Source organism: Natrix helvetica (genome assembly GCF_964273705.1).
Source record: "Natrix helvetica genome assembly, chromosome: 3".
Classification (NCBI taxonomy): Eukaryota; Metazoa; Chordata; class Lepidosauria; order Squamata; family Natricidae; genus Natrix; species Natrix helvetica.
The window spans coordinates 149,686,607-149,714,469 of NC_138549.1; the positions used below are offsets into that span (position 1 = coordinate 149,686,607).

At 40.1% G+C, this 27,863-nt stretch overlaps 2 protein-coding genes across 3 annotated transcripts in view; one reads left to right on the forward strand and one right to left on the reverse strand.

Moving 5' to 3' along the window:
• Nucleotides 1-15,940, reverse strand: part of ZHX3 (zinc fingers and homeoboxes 3) — a 56,009-nt gene extending 40,069 nt beyond the window's left edge. The window contains exon 1 of one of the 2 annotated variants that reach the window (XM_081948353.1): nt 15,465-15,940. The gene's annotated coding sequence lies outside the window, so the exon portion shown is untranslated. Of the gene's footprint in view, nt 1-5,140; nt 5,270-15,464 lie in introns of those variants that run through there. The other variant, XM_081948354.1, reaches the window with a different exon arrangement.
• Nucleotides 15,197-27,863, forward strand: part of LPIN3 (lipin 3) — a 64,103-nt gene continuing 51,436 nt past the window's right edge. Inside the window, exon 1 of the mRNA XM_081948356.1 lies at nt 15,197-15,272. The gene's annotated coding sequence lies outside the window, so the exon portion shown is untranslated. The remainder of the gene's footprint in view (nt 15,273-27,863) is intronic.

Here is a 27,863-nt window from a genome sequence, read left to right on the forward strand (position 1 = left end):
CTGGAAGGTGAAATCAAGCACATCTGAAAGCCATAATGATGGAAGGGAAATTATGAGTGGTGATTTATTCAGAAAGCACTCCTACTCAACGTTCCATAAAGTGAAAAATAAAGATAGGATAGAGGAGGGCAGCCAAACTATTTTAAACTTCCAACTCAAGTTCAATTTTTAAAAAAAAATTACAAAAGGATTATTCTCTTTGGTGATTAAGATTTCAACGTATTTTAGAAAGAACCCAGTTTTGAACAGCAAAGACCTTGACCTACAAAGTTACCAAGAAGTTGCCAGGAAAAATAAATAATGCGTAATAAAAGAGTAAGCTATGAAAAATGCTGACCAGGTGAGTCTTACTGTAAAAGCCTCTATAAAAGTTCTTCCACAGCATAAAATGTTCTAAACATTCTTCTAGGTGCTTATTGTTATATCTTACTCTGCAAATGGAATACAACATTTAGAGTAGATTATCTCGCCGATTTTCAAATCAGCATAAATTCTGCACTTCTTTCTTCATGTCCATTACTCCCGCCTTCTTAAAACATTTTTCTCTCTCAGTTTCCCCCTTTGTTCTCTTGCATCTCATGATGTGCTCCTCTTGGCACCCAAGTTTCATATAGATCCTTTCCTTTCTCTCCTAGAATTTTCAATTGCTGTCTATTCTGTGTTGGACAAACCACCCTTAGTAGATAGGCCACACTCAATATTGCATGCATTTCTGGGTCCGATATTTTAAGGCGGCTATTGAGAAAAAGGAACATGTCAAATGATATCAACCAAGAAGATAAGGGGTGTAGAAAGAAAAAAAATAAGGAACGCCTGAAGGCTCTGCATATTTTAATCTGAAGAAAAGGGAAGTATGACAGCAGTCTACAAGCATCTGAAAGGCAGCCATGTTGGATAGAATTGTTTTGAGTTAGTAGAGAAGACGGGACTAGAAACAATGTGCATCAATTCACAAAAGGAGATTTTGTTTGAGCATCAGGAATTTTTTTTTTCAAATAGAAAGTATAGTCAGACAACTATGGGAGGGTCATAGAATCTCATTTTTCATTTTCTAAACAAAGAAACGATGGCCGTCTGGCAAGGATATTGCAATGATGGATTTCTGCAGTGAAGAGGAGGTTCTGCAGGAGGAGGTTACATTCTATGATTTTACAATCCTGCTTGTTTGACCTTTCTTGGACTGAAGTACAGAACTTCAAGCTTCAAGTATCATTTCAAAATTTTCTTCCAATTTTTTTTTATCCAAATTCCTTCCAGTATTACACCCTTTGAAGCCTAACAGATTTGAACAAGAATAAGGATCTGCTATACGAAACTCCCTTAGAAAAGAAGCTCACAGGATTTGGAAGCTACAAGACAGATGGTGAAAAATGGAAAATACAGGAGGAATTGGAGAATTCTGAATATTTCCATTTTCCCAATCTTCCACATGCCCATTTGGGACTCTCAATGCTTTTCTTTAAACAATTGTCAATAGTTTAAATAATATACTTGGTAGCATACTGCTGATTTTATTTCTAATTCTCATTCTGCTTCAAAAACTAGAAGTCACTATGCTTGCCTGATGCCTACCTTATTTTTTTTAGTTGTTATTCCTTCATTTTGCAAGTCACATTGTACATCAGGCACCCAGATTAAAACTCAATAGAGTAACTACTTCAACTAGGAAAAGGCAACTTTCAAATATAAATATCAGTTTGGGTAGAAAGTACCCCTGAAAGGTTTCAAGTATGTCTGGACAATAAACATTGCTTTTTGGTTTCCTCACTTCTTGCTTACATCTTGGAGTTTTTTTCTAACCCTGACCCTACCTAGAATTCTCATCAACTACTTTGCTTTAGATCAGGTTTCTTAAAATTAATATCCTGTATTTTTGGATAGGCAGAGCGATGAATTTTATTACATTTGGAAGCCTAGACAACTGTAGATAATTACAGCCTTACTAAAGGTGTTTGGGTTACACGCAAGAGTGGATTTATAGGAAAAGCAATTCATAACAAGCTCTTAAAACAGCTGACTTTATTTTCTTAATAAGAAAGACACCTTGTTTACTCTCTTATGTTGATCCTCCCTGGCGTTAGCACAAAAGTTTTTTTTTTCATCATTCCGTCTCTTGAATTTTACTTATCTCAAAGACAATAGATTTAGTCAACTACTGTTTTGATATTGAAGTCAATCAACCCTTTCTTATGCATGACCAGACAGGCATAGCAGAACGTTGTCCATCCATATTATTTGACTGTGCATACAGTAGCTGCTTATTCACACCTCTTATTTATCTCTCTTTACGACCAAATCTATTACCTGAATTTCACAACCATACAAGGCTGCAAAAATCTTAAATATAATTAGCAGAGACTTTTGCAACAAAAGGAAAAATTGTGAAATACATAAGGTGCTAATATATCCAATAAATTAATAAATACAATACAATACAATACAATAGTAGAGTTGGAAGGGACCTTGGAGGTCTTCTAGTCCAACCCCCTGCCTAGGCAGGAAACCCTATACCGTTTCAGACAAATAGCTATCCAACATCTTCTTAAAGACTTCCAGTGTTGGGGCATTCACAACTTCTGGAGGCAAGCTGTTCCACTGATTAATTGTTCTCACTGTCAGGAAATTTCTCCTCAGTTCTAAGTTGCTTCTCTCCTTGATTAGTTTCCACCCATTGCTTCTTGTTCTACCCTCAGGTGCTTTGGAGAATAGTTTGACTCCCTCTTCTTTGTGGCAACCTCTGAGATATTGGAATAATGCTATCATGTCTCCCCTAGTCCTTCTTTCTCTTAAGCTAAACATACCCAGTTCCTGCAACCGTTCTTCATATGTTTTAGTCTCCAGTCCCCTAATCATCTTTGTTGCTCTTCTCTGCACTCTTTCTAGAGTCTCCACATCTTTTTTACATCGTGGCGACCAGAACTGAATGCAGTATTCCAAGTGTGGCCTTACCAAGGCATTATAAAGTGGTATTAACACTTCACGTGATCTACACGTGATCTACACGTGATCTACACGTTTCAATACATTGAAACTGATCTGAGTTTTTTCTTTCTTGGTCCCATCCACTTCTTTATACTACCCTGACCTACTTTCTGGAGTATCATACAGTCCTAGCTTGCCATTCAAAAGTTGACTTCACTTCATGTGTAAGAACAAAACCAGATTGAACCTTTATTGAGGTTCAATAAGTTTCTTACATTACACTAAGCTCTTTTAGAGTTTCCAAAGTGCCCCCCCCCCCCCAGGCAGCAAGGTTGTTATTTGTGGTTATTTGTTTGAATGGGTGGCGGTTAACTTTAAGGGGCATACTAGAAATTGGGCCAGTTTTCTCATCGTGATAGAGTTAAATAGCAACATGATTTTCCAAAGTTCCAAGATCCATTTTGTCTTTTTAGTCCCTTTAGCAAACATCCTCCCTTCCCCTCCTCTCCCCTCTCACAAATATATGACCTTGCCTGTTCCAATGAAATTATGGTTCCATAGTACAGTGGTGAAATTCAATTTTTTTTACTACCGGTTCTGTGGGAGTGGCTTGGTGGGCATGGCACAGGAAGGATACTGCAAAATCCTCATTCTCACTCCACTCCTGGGGCCAGTCAGAGGTGGTATTTGCCGGTTCTCTGAACGACTCAAAATTTCTGCTACCAGTTCTCCAGAACCTGTCAGAACCTGTCAGAACCTGTTGAATTTCATTTCATCCCTGCCATAGACCCTGGAAAGCCGAAAAAATTAAAAGTGCAGCATCAAATGGCTGCTTAGTCCTGACTATATCAAATTCCGATAGAAGAGAATATTTGTAACTCAAGTGTGTTGTAGACATTTGTAGATACCAATACACCTTATATCCTACTTGGATCCTACTATGTCCCCTTTGGGAGTCCTAGTAAGATTTTCAATACTTTACCATTAAACTAATATACCTCACAGAAATATATGGAACATCAAAGAAGCAGAGCACTAGCTTGAAGTAAAACTTAACTATTTATCTTTGACTGACCAAAATGGTTTCTAAGGTTTCTCTATTTTATTTCAGGGTTGGGGAGCTGCCAGCCCAATAGATCAGCTCTATATCAATGCTTTACAAGAAAGAACACGCAGTCTGCTGCTGTGCAAAGCTAGCTGTCAAGGTGCAATATATCTATTTTGCACGTCTCGTACTTATTTAATCAAAGTTAATATATCACACCTTAACCAGTGCTAATATATTTAATTCTGAAATCTCCAAAGCATTAGAAATTTAAGAGAGAGATGGAGATTCAAGCAATTTAAGAGATAGATAGGTATTCAAGTGGCTCATTACTATTTCTAGGAATCAAGGACCATGAACAGAAAGAACCCAATTATTATAGACAACTAAGAAATATTTGGGAATAGCTAACTTTAGCAAATTTCAGTTAATAAAATAAGTGAGGCCAAGCGCTGACATTTGGACAAGTATCAAAATACAGTACATTATAATAGAACCACACAACACTATGCCATCCCATTTGAAAACTGCTTATTCCCTGAGAGGGGGAAGTGATAGTATACTTTCTAATACTTAGATAGAATATAGCACTAGGAAGGTAAGTTGACTATTATACTCTTACAAGTACTTGAATTTCACATCAACAGGACAAATAACCCCAATCATCTTCATTTCTGTCCAATAAAAAACACTGACAAGCAATGATGATAATGACTGCTCCGTTCTAAGCTACTGAAGCTTTTGCAACCATAACATTCTGTTCATCCCCCTTCTACAACAAAAGAGAAAAACAATTTTATAAGACCCAAGGATCTTAAAACCTTTCCCTTTACACAGTTTACTGTGTAAGAAAGGGGAAAAACTGACCAATACCCTAGTCTGTTTCAGCCACACCCAACTTGTTTGGCCTTCTATAGTAAAGATGTAAAGCTGCCAGGCTAGCATTCCTTTTAGAAGATCAGGAGGATGCCTGAAGCTCAGAAGTCATAAGATGTGGGGTAGGAGCAACATGGTCCCTTAATGGAGGATGAGGTACAATTTATGGCTATGAGGGTAAAAGTTGTCAGAGTTTGTTGCAGAAAAATCAAATCCAGAAAACACAGAGATAACTGGTTCAGCTGGATTCAGTAACTTCTTTATATACATAATAACATTTGAATTAATGTACAATACCAATAGTAGATTCTTTCAACGTGGCAGAAGTTACAAGCAGAACACAAGCAGGACAGAACAGTCATTTTCATTTCAGAGTTCAGAGCAAACAGAGTATACGTTTCTGCTTCAATTCTTTGCACAGACTCAGATAAGGTTGCAGGCTAAACCACGCCCTGGGCCCTAGCTTTTTCAGCTCCCATTGGCTGACCTTATTGCTATGCCTATTCATTGGCTGATCTTGTTATCATGTCTCTCCCAGTCATGAATATTCTAACAGAAGTTATGGCTATGAGGGTCTTTTCTCAATTTCAGCCAGTGTATTAGTTGCAGTCCAACATAGCACAGCATGCACCAATCATTCATGCCTTTATAATTGTTTCTTCCATTTAAGGCTGCCCTGGAAGAATATCTGGAAACCGTAGCTGATCCAAAATGAAGCATCCTATAAGGTTACTGTATAGTCTTGGCACTGCCATTGTGGGGGAAATGCACTGGTTACCTATTTTAGAGTAGAATTTAACAGCCTGGTCAGTACTTATGTGTTTCAGGGCCCAGGTACCTAAGAGACCATCTTTCCCACATAGATTCTCCTTGCTGAATCCAGATAATCGGGGAGTGTTTGCTAAAGGTTCTCTTCTACTACAAGATGAAACAGGACTGGGTCCAATGGCAAATATTCTCTTCCCTCTTTTGGAGAAAACTTGCAAAACAAATGTGACTCTTTGGGAACACCTTTGGGTATTGATCACTGGGGAGTCTGCAGTGCCAGAAAATATTTATTATTAAAATGTGTTATCTCACACTATATCATATACTACCATATTTACCCAAAAATAAGACAGGGTCTTATTTTCTTTTGGCCCCTGAAATAAGCGCTTGGCCTTATTTTCGAGGAGGTCTTATTATTTTTGAGGTGCAGGTCTTAACCTCAGCCTGTAGCCCACAGGTCAGCTGATCCAAAGAGGGCCGGAAGTTCTGTCTCTGTTTCTGGTACATATGTGCCAGTCCTAGCGTCACTGGGCCTGCCACTCTTTTTGTGGCCGCCATTAAGAGAAGGGGCGCGGTAGCTGGGATTTGTGGGAACAGCCGCCGTGAGGCCATTCTGCGAGGATGGCAGATGCATGTGGGGCACATGGGGCATGTTCACCCCTTCCCCCCAGGAAATGGCAGGGATCGGCTGCGCATGCGGTTAAATATTTTAGGGGATGGCTTATTTTAGCACATGTACTCAAAAGCCCGATTGGGCTTATTATCCAGGGAGGTCTTATTTTCAGGGAAACAGGGTACTTAATTTAAAAAAAATATTTGGATATTGTACTTTACCTGAATCCTAGTGGACTAAGGCAGATAAATTATATTAAATGATAACAAATATAGGATGGACAAAATTCACTAATTCAGAAACTGGAGAACTCTGAAACGCTCCTTTCCTCTTCCAGTCCATGACAAACCCTCCCCTTCACAGGACAATTTGGTGGTTTTCAGGAATAAATGTGATTTGTGGTGCCACAGAAGTAGTCTAAAATGGGCCTTGCTATAGCTATAACCCTAAAGCATTCAAGCTTTTCTTTTGGCCACAATACATGGAATTCCCAAGCATGATAAATTTAGTACACCATGTATTGATAACTAACATTTAATGGCCATAGGTTACACCCTGTTCATCCTGAGTGTATAGTTTTACACATGCATAGTGGAAGCTCCCCATCAAATTAATTTAATATTTATTTTGAAATCTAACACCGGTAATGGATATTCAAATATCTATTTGAAATCCAGTAAATTTCTAAACACCAGAATGCCTGCAAGATGAAGATCCTGAAACTCAGCTCAGAAAATGAAAAAAAAATGACAGCAATAAGGAGTTAAATAACTTTGCTACTGACAAGTCTATTATCATATAAGAATAAAAAATAATTTGTAAATGGTTAATATCTTAGTTCTGAATGTAAGAACCAGATGGTTCAATATTAGCACACTAAGGCTGCAGCAAACACAGCTAGAACATCTGAGTCATCATTGATTCAAAAGGCAGTAAACCACTCCATGTAGTCTCTCTGTTTTCCAGTGATGATTTGATTTTCTTGAGAATTCTTCAGTCCTAATACTCAACTCACACCATCTTTCTCTTAGGAGACAAGCTACAAGTTAATGGGTGTTTTTTTTAATCAAAGTTGTCCTCAGGAACAATTTACGAGCAGTGTTATTGTTAATATGGAAAGATTTTGATGCTTGCTTTTGAATACTGAAATGTATTCAAAATGTATACCAAACTAGCATGTAGAAAGATAAAATATTACATCACTATAAAAACATAGTTAATTTCATGATCAAAGAGGGAAAATAAGTCAGAATCTCTGCATTTAAGATTAATATTATCTGTGTGGCTAGAAATGCCCCAAACACTGAGATTATGGGTGAAACTTAATAAGCTACTATATGTTCAGGAACAAAGAAAAAAAAATTAAAAGAGGACACTGCTTAACAAACTACTAGTCAAAAACTTCAAATCCACGCAAGAGTTCATGATTTCATTCAAAGTGGATAACACAAATAAACATCAAGAATGAAGTATACTTTGATTTTTATGACTGTCTCTACACTAGGGTTGTCTTCCCTCCAACAACTTCACAACCCTACAGATTTCAGGCCAGATTTTTCAGCGCTATCTGAAGAACATCTCTGTTCAAAACACCTGTGTCATCAATAAGCAACAGTCCTCCAAAAAATGCCTTGGCTGCCTTGCTAACCATGTTGCAAGAATGCTACAAAATTCTATGGAATAGAAAGGGCTAAATCAACACTTTACATATTAGTTTATATTTTTGAAAGACGACTCTCATAAAGTAGCTACAATCCACCAATAACTATGCTAGTGTTGAGAGGTCAGAAGCAATTTTTGATGGTAAAACCAGAACCAAGAGACAGATGTCCAGGTTAAAGCTGCAAGAAAAAAAATAGCCAAAATGCAGAAAAAGCATTTATTCAACATGAACATTTTACAAAAATATGCATCTACCTCATTCAACATGTTTTAAATGTATGAATTGTTTTATTCGGGACTTTTCCCGTGTAAGATTGAAATTGTCTTGGCAACGTTTTGGCGAGGTCTCACTCACCATCTTCAGGCTGGTGTTTTCGGCTTAAAGCGTGGTCGGATGTTGGCTATTTTTTGGTCAGTGTTGAAGGCTGTCTTGATATTGTGTTTGTGGAGAATTTTGCTAATTTTATCTGTAATGCCTTTGATGTAAGGGAGGAGGGCGATGCCGTTGTCCTATTCTGTGTCTCAGTTCTTGGGGAGAATCTCCCTTTGGATTAGGTTGGTAACCAAACGCCTAGCCAACAAAGACCACCTGAAAACTGAATTACACACTCTCACAAACATATTAATCTCCAACAGATTCCAAAGAAAAACAATTACCAACCTAATCCAAAGGGAGACTCCCCCCAAGAACTGAGACATAGAACAAGACAACGGCATCGCCCTCCTCCCTTACATCAAAGGCACCACAGATAAAATCAGCAAAATTCTCCACAAACACAATATCAAGACAGCCTTCAGCACTGACCAAAAATAGCTAACATCTTAAGAAACACCAAAGACAAAATCCAGCTAGAAAACCAAGGAGTCTACGAAATACCATGCAAAATCTGTCCTGCAACATACATAGGACAAACGAACAGGAGAATAAATACATGCATTGCAGAACACAAGAACGCAGTAAGAAAAAAAGAAAAATTTCCTCCCTTTTCCAGCACCTTAAAGCTACAGGATATGAAATTAATTTTGAAGGAACCAAATTAATCTCCAAAACTGAACACTTCAACAAGAGAATTATGGAAGCTATCAAAATAGAGAAAAAAACCCACAACATGAATAAACGTGATGATACCTCTGCCTACCATGTTTCTCCAAAATTACAACATGTCCTGATAATAAGACCATGCCATATTTTTCCTGTGGGCAAAAATATATGCCCTCCCCCAATAATAAGCCCCCTGGACAACCCCCCCTCCAGCCAGGCAGAGCGCCACTCACCAACCTAGCGATATCCCGAAGGCACAAAGCTGCAGGAGCAGGGGGAGGGAGGGCAAAGGCGCTCACATTGCTTGCCATCTTTGGGTTACCGCTAGGTTGGTGGGTGGCGCTGTGCCCAGCTGGAGCGGAAGGTTGCCGGGCAGCTGCTCTCACGAGCAGTCCCCCAGCAATGCCCCTTTCCATCCAGGCAGAGTGTCACTCACCGATTCAGTAATATCCCAAAGGCGCTAAGCCACATGGCGCTCTGCCCGGCTGGAAAGAGAGGTTGCGCGAGCACTTGTTCTGCCTCCAGCTTGCGTGCCTCCCTGCCTCACCATGCCCAACTCTCCCTGCAGGGCTGGGCCAGGGCGCCACCGCTGCCCTGCTGCCGCCGCCATGCTCCAAGCATAACCGGCTTCCAAACTCCGGAGATCCGCTACTGAGTTTTCCGGCAGCGGCCGCTCTGGGACTACACTATATGGTTGTGGGCTGGCTGTTGGAAGACTCTGGTACAAAGAGGAAATTGTGTTTATATATATATATATTTTATTCTAAGAAGTTCCAATTCATGAGGAAACCTTTGGCTCCTCTGTACCCATGAAGAATCCAACTTTCTTAGGACACCATGATCCTAATTAGGGACTAACAAAACACAAATGATGGCATGGAAAAAACACTGAGTAAATCAATCTGAAATTAAAATTGCAGATGGAAAAGAATCAAATCTACAAAAATAAAGGGCTACCCATATTTATTCCCAAGATCTATAATTAGAAATTGGGGAGTGGGTGAAAGAAGACTTTTAAAGGAAAAGGAGACAAGATCAGGAAGAACTTAAGGCATTCAATTCTTAAATAAAAAGCTTTTCCTTTCCTAAAACCTGGAGTGCTTAAAGAACATGATAATCCCAACTAGTCATTTCCCAGAAATGTTAACCTTCCAAGTGAAAGTGACGCAAGATCCCAACACATGTTCCTTCCATCTGGCTTTGACATCCCACTCAAACATTTCCAATTCCCAAAGTCCTCTTTAACCACATGCAAAAAAAGTGGTCCCTGAATCCAACACAACCTTGACTAACTTATGTTTTAAATGCAAGCCTTTATAAAACGGAATTACAGTACTTTTATACATAAACAATTAACCCCAGATTTAAGATTAGAATGAAAATTCTAGGGATTGTTTGGGATTCCTGATGATGATGATTGCTGGATGACTGCGCCAATCTGTTTCTCATCATTCTTGTCATGAGGATAAAAGTAGGAAAATAACTCATGTAGGATCTAAATACAATAAATTAGTAAATAAATACAGTAAAGTAGCATATAAATCTAAAGCAAGCTTGTCCAATATGCGACCGGTGGGTTGCATTCAGCCCTGGACAGCTAGTAATGTGGCCCCACAAGATTGTAAACTTTTAACATTATTATGTGATTTACGTACACTAGCTATATTCTATATTTCATATGTGGCCCAAGACAATTCCCTTTCACTCAATGCAAGCCAAAAAGTTGGACACCCATGAGTTATACTGCTGACATTTTATTTTAAAGTGAGAGTGTGACAATTAGGAGGATTAAAAGGGCAGATCCACATTTTATTTTACCCACACCAACTATTTTCCCAACTCAAAATTATTTCCAGTTGCTTTAACTGCTGCAGGGGAAAACATACCTTGTTTGTCAGGTATGCTACCTATGATTGAGGAAATAACACACAACCATCAAAACTAGAAGCCAATCCTCTTTTAAAACAAGCTAAATTCTGTACTGCAACTGAATCAATAAAATGCCTTTACCTATCACTCTTTATGTTTCTCAATCTTGGCAACATTAAGATGCAGGGATTTCAACTCCCAGGGTTCAGCATGCTAGCTGGAGAATGCTAGGCGCTGAAGTCCTCACATCTTAAAGTTGTTATGGTTGAGAGACATTGCCCTTAAGTTAAAAAGACACAACAGCATATTCTTTCTTGTGAGAACAGGAGAATTCAATCATCCTGATTGCTCTTCTTTCCATATTTCTGTATTTTCCAGCTCAACATTTTTATGAAGAAAACTACATATGGTATCCCAAGTGAATATTTTAAAAATACTAGAGAAATGTGTTTGCGGCCTGAAGACACAGGAAGTCAGCCATATTGGTTGGAATGTGAATCCTAATATTTCAGTATGCAAGGTTGCTCTGAAAACAAACAAACAACCACTTTAGTATAATCCTTAATACTGATCACAACTTAAAAAAAAAACTTCCACCAGTCGAATTTTAAAACAACAGGTAAAAAAGATATTGAAGCACGAATTATTATTCCAACCTAACAGTCAGTACTAACCGAAAGAAAACAAGTTCTGTTGTTTTTATGCATCTAAGTTAAACAAAGTGAGATAAAATACTAACGTTTACTTTAATATACTCAACACAGTTGCCATGTCAGAATTCAGTGGAATAACAGAGTACTCTACAGATTAGATTGTGTTCTCAGTTTTTGATCAAGACATAGAATTGTAAGTGACACAACTTACATGGTTCACTATAAAATGGCCTCCAGGTGACATGATAAGACTTTCCAGTCCAACCATTGCAGTATGCTCTGGGGCTGCCTCTGAAGACTATTCAGAAAGTTCAGCTGGTGTAAAATGCAGCAGTGCGAACAGTTACACGAGTTTCTGTATACGTTATCCCTTTCCTACGCAAGCTGTATGGGTTACCAGTTTGTTTCCTGGTCCTATTTAAGGTTGTTGACCTTTAAAGCAATACATGGCATGGGACCAGGTTAATTGAGACACTACTTCTTCCTGATTTCATCTGCCTGTCCCACAAGATCCAACAGAATGGCACGTTACGGGTTCAACTGGATTGCGAGCTACATTTGATGAGTCCTGGGAGACGGGCCTTTGCTGCTGTGGCCCCTTTATTGTGGAATCTCCGCACCAGAGAGGAGTTTGGCCTCATTACTCCTGAGCTTTTGAAGGTCCCTCAAGACCCAGTTATGCCCGCAGGCAAGGGACAGATTAAGTCATAAAATGCCTCCATTATTAACATCCCTCCATTTTTTCTTTAGTCTTGCTTTTATATTTTTAATATTTTTAATGGTTATAGGTAACAATTGTTTTATATTTATTATTTTATTGGATTGTTGTATGCAAACCTGAGTCGCCCTCCGTGAGATGGTTGGCCATATAAATTTGAAAAATAAATAAATGATGACCAAGCACCCTCTCCGAGTGAGATAACTCTATTAATGTATGACACATAATTGTATCAAGTTAATGTAACTATCAAAGTCCCAAATAACTTAAATCCAAATTATTTGAAGGTCAGCCTTTTCTCAGGCAATCCTATCTGTTCCTACAAGTCTGTTATAGGGGTCTTTCCTGAAAAGTGCACATTGTAATCCTTCTCACTGCTGGCCCCCTCAATTCTGTAGAGCTCTTTTCCTATCTGCTTTTTCTTTTTTCTATATAATGCTCAGAACTAACCCTTTGAGCAGAGACTGTACTATCCGTATATGCTTGTTACTGTGTCAAAGTTTAGTCATTCCACTTGATTTTTCTGCCAGGATATAAGGACACAATATTGAAAAATATCAACATGCTTCAAGCACTCAAACAATTCTAACTGCTGTTTGTTCATGAAATATGTACATCAACGCCAGACAGCTTTCAAGCTGTTCAGGCTTGCAGTATTTTAGCACCAAAAACTGAAATAAAGCCTCAAAAACTGAAATAAAAAAAAAGTTTCTGGTCTTTGTGGTGGGAAAAGGAGAGAAGTACAGGGGAAGTAGCATGGTATTTTGGAGGAGAAAGATTCACATTTTCTGTAAAAAAATGAAACTAAAATAATTTGTAAAATATATTTCAAATCAACTATGGTTAATGACAGCCATACTTTATACAACAAAGTAAATATCTTCAAAAAATTGATGCAGCCCTGCCAATGCAGATTGATATGAAAACAGCTTAAAAGTTTTCCTACCCTACAATTGCTTTTTAATGGGATTTCCAAATGCATCACCTCACTCTCTGATGCTTTACAATGTCAGCATATTGTTCCTAACAATCTGGGTCCTCATTAACGTTGGAAGGCTGAGTCAATCTTGAGCCCCTCAGGATCGAACTGCAGGCTGTGGGCAGAATTAGCTTGCTATACTGCATCACCAGGGTTCTTCCTTCCTCCTTAGGGAAGCTGGATTCGGTTAAAACTGTGTAGTACACTTAACGACCGCATGATCAGCTCAACGACTGTGGTAAAAATTGTAATGAAACCAGTCATGTGGTGACTCACTTAATCACGTAGAGACTGAAATTCCAGTCTCAATTGTGGTTGTAAGTTACATATAAACCAAGAGAATGTTGTGACAAGTTAAGATAAACAGATTTATTACAACATATATTTCATGGATTGTAGTCCATTTCATCAGACGAACAATATTTCTTCTACATTATTTGCATGAATTATGTATAGAGTATAAATTAAAAACTGTTATATACCTTATGTTTTGCATTTCACAACCATTTCATTTCACGCTTACCCATTTTTTCACTCAATCATTTCTACATGACTCTTACCTGCCAACTGTCATTTCATGCATTTGCTCTTGTGAATTCCACACCACTTAAATGTATTGAACCATTAAGGGTTTTTCATTGGTTTCACTGTTACATTTTAATACAGTTCCCTCTTAGGCAAACTAAATAGCTTGCAAAGCTTTCTAGTAATGTGCTAGGCAAAACTATGAACATCAGTTAAATTCTGATCTGTATCATCAAGTCAATTCGATTTAAGCACTTAAGTGGAAGTATTAACTCAAAGTGTTTCAATTCAGATTTCCAAATCAACAGCTGTTTCTGCATATGTAGAAATGTCCAAATGAATTCAGAGGCATTAAGTAAAATTTTCTAGTTCAAGTAGGAAACTCAATTTAATTCAACAATTCATTCAAGTACATTTCAAATCAAATCGGTAAATTGAATATTTACATAATCCTGCAAAACAGGATTGTAGAAAAGCTGCCAGATGTAGGGGATAAAAGATGGAGGCAGTAAGATCGGGCAATAACCAAACAACTTGAAAATCAGGAGGCAGGAAGAGAGCGTAAGATGACACCCTCAATGCTTTCGACTGCTCTAATTGCTTTCCATGCACAAATCAGCTAAAATCTTTACAACAACCTTGTGCGGCCAGTCCAAATTATTTTCCCCATATAACATATATCCAGGGATTAAAAACAATGAGAGTAAAGATGAGGAGACCAGGGATAAAATAAGAAATGCAAGTCAGTGCGTGAATGAATCAAGAGTGGGGGGAAAAAATATAGAATAGTAACGTTGGGACTGAATAACTTTCCTAAGGGCCATTCAAGCATAAAAACGTATCCACAGTTAGTGTGCAAAGGTCTCTTCTTCCTTGCCATTTTTTTTTTTAGTAAAGAGGTTGAAGAACTTGTGGCTTTCAGAGACAGCTGAATGACAGTACAACTTCAAGCAGCCCCAGCCAGCGAGCCAATTCCTGTAATATTAGGATGTTAGGATAGGGGACAGCCTGTACTGATGTCAAAACCATTTCTAGGGAATTGAGAGGAAAAAGCCTTTTAGCGGATTAGAAGTTGTGGAGAGGTTTGGGGGGGGGGGGGGAGAAAGAAAGAAAAGTTATGAAAAGTCCAGAGATAAGGGCCTTGTAGCCAAGGCCGGAAAAGAAGGGGATGGCTCGTAAGGGGAGAGGTCATAGATAGAAAGACTCACAAACTATCAGAGTTGAGGGTAACCCAAGAGAAGCAATGGAAGGAACTGCAAGTCAGCTGAACAGCGGGAAGGAGGCAGGGAGGAACAGAAGGAAAACCAGAGAGGAATTCTGTTCTCTTGTGCGGCTGAGAAAGAAGCCGTGTGCGCTGCTGGGGAGGACAGTGTGGCTGGAAGACAAAGGGAGATGGATGCGATGGGGGAGCCAGACTAGATTAAAGGGGTGGGGAGAAAATAGAGGAAGCCCATGGGGTGGATGGGGGGGGGGGGGGGCGGGAGAGAAAGAGAACTGGGTCAAGAGAAAAGAGCGCAACTCATTGAGAAAGAGCTTCCCGCCCGGGGGACTCTGGTGGAAACTGCAGTGAGACCAGAGAGGGGCCGCTTCCCAGGAGACCGTATGTTGGAGCGGAGCGGGAAAGGGTGTTGGGGAAGAGAGACGGAGCCGGAAGGCATGGAAGGAATGACTTAGGGTGTTTAAGGTGCAGGGTGGGAATCACGCCGTGGGACCCACCTGGAGCAGCTCCAGGTGCGAGACCCGGAACCGGGGCGCCTCCAGCCCACTAAGCTCCCCATTTCCCAGCACTCACCTCTTCCAGCGTGGCTTCCTAGGCAGTTCCCGGTCGGAGAATCGGAGACACGTCCGGCCACCCAGCTGCCCAGGCCCGCACTGTGGCTCACTCCTTCGTGGAGGCGGCTGGGAGGGTGGGGGGAGAGAGAAGGGGGGGGCTGCCGAACCGACGCCACAGCACCGACGTAAGCCGAGGGGTGGGCTCAGTCACCAGGCTCGCCGGGCCGGGAGGCGGGGGGGGGGGGAGGAAGAGTGAGAAGAAGAAAAAAAAAACTAGCGCGGGCGAGCGCAGCAAACAAGGAAATCAGCACCCGGCTTGCAACACAGAATGACGAAGTGACGGGGGAGACGAAGCCGAAGTGGGCGTGACGTAATCAGAGCCGTACGCATGCGCCCAGGCCTGGGGAGTTGGTTCATTCGACTGAGGCTGACGAGGGTTTTTTTTTTTTAGTGTTCCTTTTGATAAATTGTTTGTTTCTCTTTCTTTTCTTGGGCGGATTTTTCTTCTGTTGGCGCAGTTTTTGCGCGTTTATTCTCGCCACCTCTTTTTTTCAATTTCTCAATTCCTCATAATTAACAGAGCGCAAATATTAAACGGGGGGGGGGGGTCGTTCTAAAGCAGGAGTCCCCAAACTTGGCAACTTTAAGACTTATGGACTTCAACTCCCAGAATTATCCAGCCACCTGGCTGGAGAATTCTGGGAGTTGAAGTCCACAAGTCTTAAAGTTGCCAAGTTTGAAGACCTCTGTCCTAAAGGCATCTCCCCACCAGGCGTGGCAGGAAGTGGACAGAAATCGTAGAAGCAGCCCGGCAAGTATCGTGCAAGTCTCCGTGGAGAAGGGCAGCGCTATCCAGCCGAGCTCCACTTGGCAAAACAATTCCGATTAAATTAAACCCGGCAACTCAAGTCCCCAAGATTTTCAAAGCAAAGCCTTTCGAGCTGCTATGTTTGCGCCTCTGAGATTAATAGCGATTTATTGGATGAATTTCAACAGCCGAGCTTGTATCACACATCAGCCATAGCCAGCCAACTTCTACTTTCGTTCTGTGTTACGCAAACCCTGTTAGGGGATGATGTAACCAGTAAGGCATATCCGTTCAATCTTCCTTCCTTCCTTCCTTCCTTCCTTCCTTCCTTCCTTCCTTCCTTCCTTTCTTTCTTTCTTTCTTTCTTTCTTTTTTTCTATGGCTGTGTGTGTATGTTCCAGCATAACTTTGGAACACCTCTAGCAATTTCAACCAAACCTGGTACACAGATGACTTACTCTCTGGAAACAAATACTGGAGGGTAAAACACCCCTAAAACTCCTTGATGTGTGTACTCTGTTAAGAAAGCCTGTTGTGCCTTAAAATGGCTTCTACTGTACTGCCATAAAATGGATTCTACTGTACAGTGTAGTGGAGTTGCCATGGTAATGGCTTCACATTATTACATAAGGGGGCTCCCTCTGGTAAGGGGGAAAATCCAACATTAGATATTACATTCGGTCCGGACATTTTCTCCCTATAAATAAATACCCGGGCAACTCCCATTTATAGTACTTTATAAAATAGCCATGTCAGATCTGAAGTGCCAAATGTGAACGACCATAAGATGACAGCAAAGAGACTTTTCTGTAGCTCTTCACCACCACCCAGAGGTCATCTGTATTCTTGCCACCCCAAATTGATAATATCCTACTAAATTCTCCCCACTCTTTTCTTTCTCATATGGGATTACTCATAGTTATTGGCTTTTAAGCACAGATGTCCATAAAGATTCTGAATTAAAACTACAAAATAAGTAATGTAAGGTGAGTGAAGGTTTCATACTGGTAGTCCCCGACTTACGACCACAATTGAGCCCAAAATTTCTGTTGCTAAGTGAGACATTTGTTATGTGGCTTGCCCCATTTTACAACCTTTCTTAGCACAGGGGTTAAGTGAATCTCTGCAGTTGTTAAATTAGTAATATGGTTGTTAAGTGAACCTGGCTTCCCCATTGACTTTGCTTGTCAGAAAGTCATAAAGGTGATCACGTGACGCCAGGACACTGCAAATGTCTTAAATATGAGTCTGAACTTTGATCCTGTGATCATGGGGATGCTGCAATGGCCATAAGTGTGAAAAACAGTCATAACATACCCAGTTCCTGCAACTGTTCCTCATATGTTTAGCCTCCAGTCCCCTAATCATCTTTGTTGCTCTTCTCTGCACTCTTTCTAGAGTCTCCACATCTTTTCTACATTGTGGTGACCAGAACTGAATACAGTATTCCAAGTGTGGCTTTACCAAGGCATTATAAAGTGGTACTAACATTTCATGGGATCTTGATTCTATCCCTCTGTTTATGCAGCCTAGAACTGTGTTGGCTTTTTTGGCAGCTGCTGCACACTGCTGGCACAGATTTAAATGGTTGTCCACTAGGATTCCAAGATCCCTCTCACAGTTACTACTACTGAGCAAGGTACCACCTATACTGTACCTGTTTTTCTTGCCTAAATGTAGAACCTTACTCTTCACCATTGAATTTCATTTTGTTAGATAGTGCGCAATGTTCAAGTTTGTCAAGATCCTTCTGTATCTTTAGCCTATCTTCTGGAGTGTTGGCTATTCCTGCCAGCTTGGTGTCATCTGCAAATTTGATGAGTTCCCCATTTATCCCCTCATCCAAATCATTGATGAAGATGTTGAAGAGTACTGGGCCCAAAACAGAGCCTTGGGGTCTTAAAGTTGCCAAGGTTAGGAAGCACTGCCCCAGAAAAAACAAATATTGAAAGGTGTCTTGGAAGGGAAGAGAGATGGAGAAGGGTTAAAAACAGAAGGCTACACCATCTGCATCTCTTCATAATGTTTAGGAAACAGGGCATCTGCCTTGCCTGCAAGTCCTTCCACTAAAAATGCAGAGGAATGACTTGACTCTGGGTAAATTCTTCAATGTGTAATGATGCTTACTCTTTGATACATATGCATAGGTCTGCAGACTAAATTGGTTTTCATCAATTGGTTATGCCACGTTAAGTAAATGAATTGCCAGCAAAACAAACTATCCACCCTGTTATTTATCTTGGGAATACTTTGGGGGGGGGAAATCAATACATGTGGTCCTCAGAATATAATTGGGACTGGCAACTTCATCATTAACAATGCAGTCATATAGTGAAATGTCACATGACTGTGCTGGACTTATGACAGCAGCTCCACTGGAAATCACCTGTGGTTAAGCAAAACATCACATGACCATGACTTTTAGCTTCCTGCTGGCTTGGAAGCTACGAAGAGCACAAATTGTGATCATATGACTCTGAGACACTGCCACCATCATAACGCATCAATGCCCCCTGGGGATGCTGTAATGGTCTTCAGTAAGAACACTGGTTGTAAAGTTACGTTTTCAGTTCCATTGTAATTTTGAACAGTCACTAAACAGGGCAGTCATTAACCGAGAACAATCTGTAGTTTCAGAAAACAGACAAGTGATTATAACTAGTAACATTGCCTATTAACGATGAAAGAAACATGTATTTATATGTATTTCTGAAGAGGTTTCATTGTAAGAGGTTTTCAAATTACCCTCACTCCTACATTCTTTCAGATTTTAGGCCAAAAGAACCTAAATTTGCTTCATGCATATGGGTGGAACTTTGTAAATAAATGTATTTGGGCCAACATGCTTCCTACATCCCTACTATTTCTACATCCCTGCTATTCAGGGAAACTTCCAAGCACAACCTGTTTAGTTAATGATATGTTTGTCCACACCCAGCTTTGGTCTTCTTCACCTTGTCTGACTCATTGCAAAGGGTGTCACTGTTGGAATGACAGTATTTTACTGCTCCATCCTGAAGATCTTCTTTAGATGATGGTGCAAACAGTGGTACGTGGTGCTGTACCCAAGTGGTAGCCTCCTCTTGATAAACAAAGCAAAGGTGTCTATTTACCCCCTGCGTTTAGGAGGACCTTGACTTTGCTTTTTAACATACATCACTCTAATTTACACTTGTCAAAATTATATGTATAGATGACTTTTTCTTTGGATTTTGCAATGCACTTCACGTGTTTAAAACAAAAGTAAACATCAGGAGGAATGGCTTTCAAATGGTATTTGTTACAGAACACTTTTATACAAGGCACACTCGAGGAAAACCTGTAGAAAAGTATTTATTAAAATGAAATGGCACGCGAGCTTTAATTTAAACAAATATAGAATATTACTGAAGGAGGATGTTGAAAGTTAAATAAACAAGATTTGCCTTTTCTGTTAGAAATCTTTCTGACTTCTTAATTATTGCTATGATGAATGGTGGTCAGGTGATATGATATACACATTTACCTATGCGTTTTTACACCAGGAAGCCAGTACTCTTGTAAAGTACACCAAACACCTTGACACCTCATAGCAAGTCATGCTTAATCACTATTTGTATGTCCATGGCACATCAAATAAGATACAAATGGTTGGGTTTAGGCAAAACTTTATGTCAAAACCACACAAAGAGTATGATAGCCTGGCATTAAATTTTAGGCCACAAAGCACTTACAGTTTAAGCAGTTATAATTGAGTGAGATACGATACACAGATTTTTATAATTTAAAAATAGTATCTAATTTGGAGTATCCTTGAGGCCCAGAGAAAATAGCCTTTGAGCAAAGTTCTTACTTTGATCCTATGGTTGGACTATATAAGTAGGAATCCTACATATTGCCTACACAAATGCAGACAATTCATAGAGCTATAATGTATCAAAGTACAAATAAATATAAATTAGCAAAGGGCTATATTTGTTGTTGCTATCTAGTAGTGGTGTTATCTCAGTTTTGTTGCCTGGGTGTGATAACTTTTTAATATAGGTATTAATTCTTTCCACATCTTCTCAACTTTTCCTCCCCAGACGTGCCAGATATAACACACAAACACACGAGATAACAGGTATAAGTATAAACATGGACATGAACAGAGGAAATGGGTACAAATAAATGGGGATAGTAGGACAGGGATGGTAGGCACGCTGGTGCACTTATGCATACTCCCTTACAGACCTCTTAGGTCTTATGCAAGAGTTCCTTCTCTCTGTCCACGTCATCTGGAGTTGATAAGAAGTTTAGTACAACATCAGCCAGAGATCCAAAGACCACTTTGATACTACTGCTCTTGACGTAGTCTATTTTTTCCTGGGATGGGAAAATACTGGCTCACTGTTGCCTCTGGATGTTCCTCACCTCAGCTTAAGGCACTTTGCTTAGGGTTGCCTGGGTATAATCAAGACGCTCATGTCTCTCTGGTAGGGAAAGTTCTTATCCCTAACCAAATTCCCTCCCCAACACTTCAGAGAAAGCTATCAACAAACAGTAGTTTTTCAGACAATCTTCAGAGAAGATTCTATGAGAAAGCTGTATGCAAGCAAGCTCTCAGCGTTCCAAGTAATGTACCCATAGAAAGGAGAACTCTGAAGCAGGCAAGTTCCTCAAAGAACAGTTTATTGGAAACATCATATTGGCACAACTGGTGAAAGCTGACTCTAAAGTTCTTGCGGCTTTCATCTAATTAAGAGTAAAAATTTCCCCTCTCCCCCCCACCCAAGTCACTGGTCATGCTGTCCAATCCAGTTGCTAGCCGGTTGCTTGGTTACTTCGCTCCTCTGGTCAGCCACCGGTTCAAATGTCCTTGATTCCCACAGGAAAGCTTGATTGTTTTGGCCACAAAACCCGGTGTAACTATTTCTCCCCGTTCTCTGTTGTGTGACAATCCTAAAGCCCCCAAGATGGCCTCAGCCAGGTTCACTTCAGGGTTGACACAAGCAGTGACCTTTAGCATTCTGAAATTAATCACCCTCGTAAGAAAAAAATAAATAAACAATGGTTTATTATATAAACAAATGGTTTGGGCTTTGTTGTCCTGCATGAGAATTTACATTCTTGGAGAAAAAAAATGATTTGGTGCTTCTGTTTTGTTTTCTCTTTGCTGAATCATCTCCTTAAAAATACCTCTTTGTTGATCTCCTAAAAAAATATAACACCTCTTTTCAAAGAGCCAGCTGAGCACCCAAGACAGGAAAGAGTCCAGTTTATTTTGCTCTTTACTCCAACCTCTCTTGAGTTTAAAATAGTTCTGGCTATCACAGGCCTCTGTGATCATGTGATTATGACTTGGGTGCTTAGTGACTTCTCCAGATTTACAAGAGTTGCAGTGTTCCATAGTCACGAAATCACAATTTGCAACCTTCCCTGCTGGCTTCCCACAAGCAAGTCAGTAGGGAAGTTTTGAGTCATGGTTATGTAAGCTCTTCACCTAAGAATTACATGGGATTTGCTTAATGAGAGAAATTGGGACTGTTGGAACTGCTTTTGCTAAGTGGCATGATCATATGATGTCTTGCTTTTATTTTTCTATTTTTTTTCTTTTTTGCACTTTTTACTTTTCTGCAGCTTTCTATTTTTTAAGTTGAATTTATATTTACGTGAAGGCTCCTGAATTGGGGCTGAAAGACGAAAGAGGAAGCAGTATGCTCCATCCCATATTTGGATAGATCAGGTTGCCCTGATTTTAAAAAAAAACACTTTTTTTAATTTTTCTTTTTTCATTTAGTTTTTATTTGTTTATCATTTTAATTGCAACTTTTAATAAACTTGCTATAAAAATGATGATCATTAAAGATAATCTAAGTGAAGTATTTATTGTTGAAATAAAGGAAGAAAATCAAGATCAATCTCCAGCATTGAAATGACACTAAAATAGTGGGTCGGTCTGCCTGTTAGTATAGTAGTTTTGGAGTAAAAGTAAAATTGTACTTCTTTCATATGTTTGTGTGTGCACATACACATGCAAGAAAGGGATATTTATATTCTACATGTGTGCTTGTGTACCATCTGCATGTGTAAAATTTATGAACATTTAATATTTTGTACATGCATGAGGGTACATTTCTGCTTCTGTATAACATCTCTGTTCTCAAAAGAAATAAGAGTTATCTGAAATCTCTTCATTATATGTTGTGAAGATTCCTCCCCCACTGTGGGTTTTTGTCCCTTTTTATTGTACGCAGGCTGTATAAGGATCAGCTGTATTAGTATCCAGCTGAACAGCTATTCCTTTAAAAAAAAACTTGGATTTTTAATCATGTTTAGTGAAGTATTTTTTAACTGGAATCTATATAGTATAGAATATGGTGGGACTACATTGGGCCTCCAAGTGTTTACAATACAATACAATACAATACAATAGCAGAGTTGGAAGGGACCTTGGAGGTCTTCTAGTCCAACCCGCTGCCTAGGCAGGAAACCCTATACCTTTTCAGACAAATGGCTATCCAACATCTTATTAAAGACTTCCAGTGTTGGGGCATTCACAACTTCTGGAGGCAAGCTGTTCCACTGATTAATTGTTCTAACTGTCAGGAAGTTTCTCCTGAGTTCTAAGTTGCTTCTCTCCTTGATTAGTTTCCACCCATTGCTTCTTGTTCTGTCCTCAGGTGCCTTGGAGAATAGCTTGACTCCCTCTTCTTTGTGGCAACCCCTGAGATATTGGAACACTGCTATCATGTCTCCCCTAGTCCTTCTTTCTCTTAAGCTAGACATACCTAGTTCCTGCAACCGTTCTTCATATGTTTTAGTCTCCAGTCCCCTAATCATCTTTGTTGCTCTTCTCTGCACTCTTTCTAGAGTCTCCAGATCTTTTCTACATCGTGGTGACCAAAACTGAATGCAGTATTCCAAGTGTGGCCTTATAAAGTGGTATTAGCACTTCACGTGATCTTGATTCTATCCCTCTGTTCATGCAGCCTAGAACTGTGTTGGCTTTTTTGGCAGCTGCTGCACACTGCTGGCTCATATTTAAATGGTTGTCCACTAGGACTCCAAGATCCCTTTCACAATTACTACTGTTGAGCAAGGTACCTCCTATACTGTACCTGTGCATTTCGTTTCTCACAAGCTTTATTTCCCCAGTCACATCATCTTGGACATGCTCCATTTTCCCAATGCATTTTCTAAAACACAATGCTCAGAACTAGAGGCAATATTCTAAGCATGACTCACAGAGAACAGACAGGAACACTAAGCATTCCCAAGTGTATTTTTGTTGTTACAGAATAGAATTGCAGGGTGGTGTTTTGTTTTGTTTTTTTTGGTCGCTCCATCTCACTGTTAGATTGTGTTCCATCAGTTTTATTCATTTTATTTTATTTTATTGTATTTCGTCAAGCATGTATTAGATAACATACATTTTGAATACATGAAATGGATATGAATAAAAAGGTACATTAGAACAGAGACTGTAGGCACGTTGGTGGGCTTATGCACGCCCCTTAAAGACCTCTTAGGAATGGGGTGAGGTCGACAGTAGACAGCCTATGGTTAAAGTTTTGGGGGTTTGTGGAAGAAACCACAGTCAGGTAGAGCATTCCTGGCATTGACCACTCTGTTGCTGAAGTCGTATTTTTTGCAATCGAGTTTGGAGCAGTTTACCTTAAGTTTGTATCTATTGTGTGCTCATGTATTGTTGACTCCGTTTCACATGCATTGGGAAAATGGAGTATGTCCAAGATAATGAGACTGGAAAAAAAGCTTGTGAGAAACACTTGGAGGCTCTGGGTGTGATTAGCCCAGAGTATAGTAAACTATGCTATAGTATTTGAAGAGTATCAGATTCAGGTAGATGACGTATTCAGAATTATTCCAGTAAACAATACAAGAAAGAATAGGTTTAGACTGTAAGAATGTCAATTGTTATTAAATATCAGGACAAATTTCCCAATGGTAAAAGCTGTTTGAATTTGGAACAGTCTTTTGAACAATGAAACAATAATTATTTCATTATAGTGAAAGAGGAATGGCCTTGAAAGAAAGGAGAAAGAGATGCTGCCAAGACAACAGACAGATAAAAGAGGACTGAATTCAGGGCAGAAATGTAACCTGAGAAAATGTTTCAGGTCCTCCCTAGTTCTCACAAAGATAAGAGAAGTGCATTTAGACTTTCTAGATTTTTAAATAGAGATTTATAATAAGCATACTGCTATTCTACATGATTTTGGTTTTTTGTGTACTAAATGGATATCTGAAACCTTCTATTAACAAGATGCCTCTCTCTTCCCTAAAAATTATGTAATCTGATCCAAGAGGGCATTAGGGAGATTGTTTGCCTGGCATGGTGATCTATAGGATACCCCCACAGTAATAATTTATTCTTTCATCTTTCATATATTCTTATTGAAATATTTTTGACCGGTCTTTTGAGCTTATATTTCAAGATGTCAATATATATGTGCATTTTGTTCACATATTTCCTTTAAAATGTCACTCTTCTCTCCTTTTGTCTGATTTATTCCTTTTCAATGCATTATACTTTCAACATTCACACTCCAACCTTGAATTTCATCCCACCAGGTTTCAGTAATATCTACTAAATCATATCGGCCTTCATGTTTTAGAACTTCTAGTTCTTCCTGTTGTTCCCCATAATCTTTGTACTTATATATAGTTGATGAAATCCCTAGATCATGCCATTTGACCTGTTTCTGATGGCAGTTAAATGGTAATTGTTGGGTCAGTCTTCCTCATCCTTCCCAGTACAATATTTGATGTTCCATTATCATTTGGATTGTTTTCTTTCTCCCCTGCCAGATTTAGTTGAAAGCTCAACAGATCAGATTCGCAAGGTGCCTTCCAAACATATTCTTATATTCTTGCTAGTTCTTGTGAAACACAACCCGTCTCCTGCCAGGAGTCCTTCACTGTGAAAATGCATCCATTATCAAGCAATTCAATTAATTATTGTGAGTATCATCCACATAGTTACTCCTTTCCCATTTTCTTTTCTCTCTTCCTGAGTAATGTTCTTTGACACAAAGGAGGGAATAAAGCAATAACTGGGTCTATAGTCTCCTATTCTGGGATTCATAACTGAAATGTCTTCAAGTCTCTGTCTAGCTGTGTCATTTGTTTTCAATAAATCTCAAATATCCATGAAAGTGATATTTGTCAGACTCTCGGCATCTTTCCATCACATCCTGAATGTGTACTCCGGAAAGTGCACATAAAGTATACTATGTACCAGTGATGGCTAATCTTTTCGGTGCTGAGTGCCAAAAGCGCACATGCATACCCATAATGCAATGCGCATGCAACACCACCACGTGCAACACCCCTATGCATATGATCCCGTGTGCAGCCCACCCCTCACCTACATGCATGTGCCCCTCACGCATGTGCATGCGTCACCATGCGTGCGTGGCAGAGGCCCGAAAACCAGCCAGCTGGTGGGAGGCATGCATGCATGCACAGCAGAGCTGAGCTGGGGTGACGGTTCACGTGCCCACAGAGAGGACTCTGCGTGCCACCTGTGGCACGTGTGCCATAGGTTCACTATCACGGCTATATACAGCATAGGTCTGTGATGGCAAACCTATGGCATGCGTGCCAGAGGTGGCACACAGAGCCCACTCTGTAGGCATGCACGCCATTGCCAATTGCTCTTCTGGTGCTTGCATGCACACCAGCCAGCTGGTCTTTATGTGTGCCGGAGCACCGGAAACCCAAAGACTAGCTGGCCAGTGCATAAGCGCATATCGGCCACCTGGTCTTCAGGTTTCCAGCGCATGTGCAAAGTTCAGCTGTCTGGAATGCATGCACGTTCCGGAAACCCAAACACCAGGTGGCCAGCATATGCATACGCAGTGGCCAGCTGTTCTTCCGGTTTCCAGCACTCTGGCACATGTATGCATGCACACAGCACATGCACATGTTGCGGTTTGGGCATTCGGTGCCAAAAAGGTTTGCCATCATTGGTATAGGCAGTCTGCCTACTGATGGTTCTTTCAGCCCCTCTTATTGGAAGTTTCCAATCATCACAACTTATTGCATCTTTGGACCATATGCAGGAATCCTTCCCTTCACAGAACCTGCAGTGTATTCTTTCTTAGTCTCTGAGCCTTGTGCATCAGCTCTTCAACCAGAGATACAGATACATCAACAACAGTTGTGCCCTGGAATCCTATACTGAAGCGTTCTCTACCTCAATCCTTTCTGCTTGTCTTTCTTCTATCTTCTGAGAAGCTTCTTGGAAGTACTACCACACATTTTCTTATGTCTGATGTCGGGGTTCCAAATATCACCCCTAATGAAAGAGGACTCCGAGGCTTGAGCTTCCTCAAAATTCCATTTTATTAGAGATGTCCTATTGGCACATTTTGGAAAACCCGAATCTGAAAGTTTCCAGGTTTTCCCCACCCAAAAGAAAGTTCAAGTCCTTCCCAGCACCCACATGGCCATCACATGGTCGAATCAGGCACCGTCCAAAACAGGAGATGCCTCCCAGTCATCTTATCGCAGCTGCCAGGCAAGGTGTCCTTGACTCTCTGAGAAAAGAATGTTATTTTGACTATATATCCCCCATACTCCATATAATCCCCTCTCCCGTTTTCCCACCGTAGGAAAAAAACATGGCAGGCCTGAAGGCCCAATGCAAAAGATGGCTTCCAGGTCTGACATCTGATTCAATAAATTCCCACCTTTCCTGATGAGCTAGGAAGAGGACATTGTTTGCCTTAGTTCCTTCACTTTCTCTTCCAATAAGGCAGTCAGCGTACACTTGAATCATGTGTAGTCTGGGATGCTCAAGGAGAAAAACAAACACGGCACATCCCCTGCAAGTCAAGACATCTATTCCCTCTATCACAATAGAGGGAATTTGTCCTTTGATGAACAAACAATGGCCTCCCCACGGAAGACTTGTTTGTTTTTCCTGTTGGTCCATTTTCTGAGAAACAAGTTTATGTCTCCTGAAGCTGATTCAACTAGGTCAGCAATCACACACAATGGGTAATCAGCAACTCTCAGGAAGCAACCAGCAGCAATCAGTCAGCGTTTTTTTATCCCCTTTCTTTTTCCTTCTTTCTCTTCTTTCTCTTTCTTCCCTGTCCTTAGTTGAACTCCCTGTCAAAATTCCTGCTCACACTAGTTTTTAATGTTAGAAGCACAACTGCATAACAACTTTGTGTCTCTCCCTCCATAAAAATAACAGCATTAAAAATTACAATTCATACGATGTTCTTTTTTAATTAATTAATTTATTTATTAAATTTCTAGACCGCCCCCTCTCCCCAGAGGGACTCGGAGCGGTGTACAGGAAAAAATTGAAAACATACAAACAATCATACACATAGGTAAAAATCCAATTAAACAACCCCTGTACAATTTATAAAAATTAAAAAACAGACCTTAAAACCAATCTTAAAAATTTAGAAATAGGACTGAGGTGGGATAGGTGGAATTAGGCCAAGCCGGCTAGCTGGAATAGGTGGGTTTTAAGTTTCTGACGGAAGGAGCAGAGATCCGTAGTCATTCTAATGTCGGGGGGGGGGGAGGTCATTCCCGAGGGTCGGGCCCATCACAGAGAAGGCCCTTCCCCTAGGCGTCGCCCGCTGGCACAGCCTAGTGGACGGC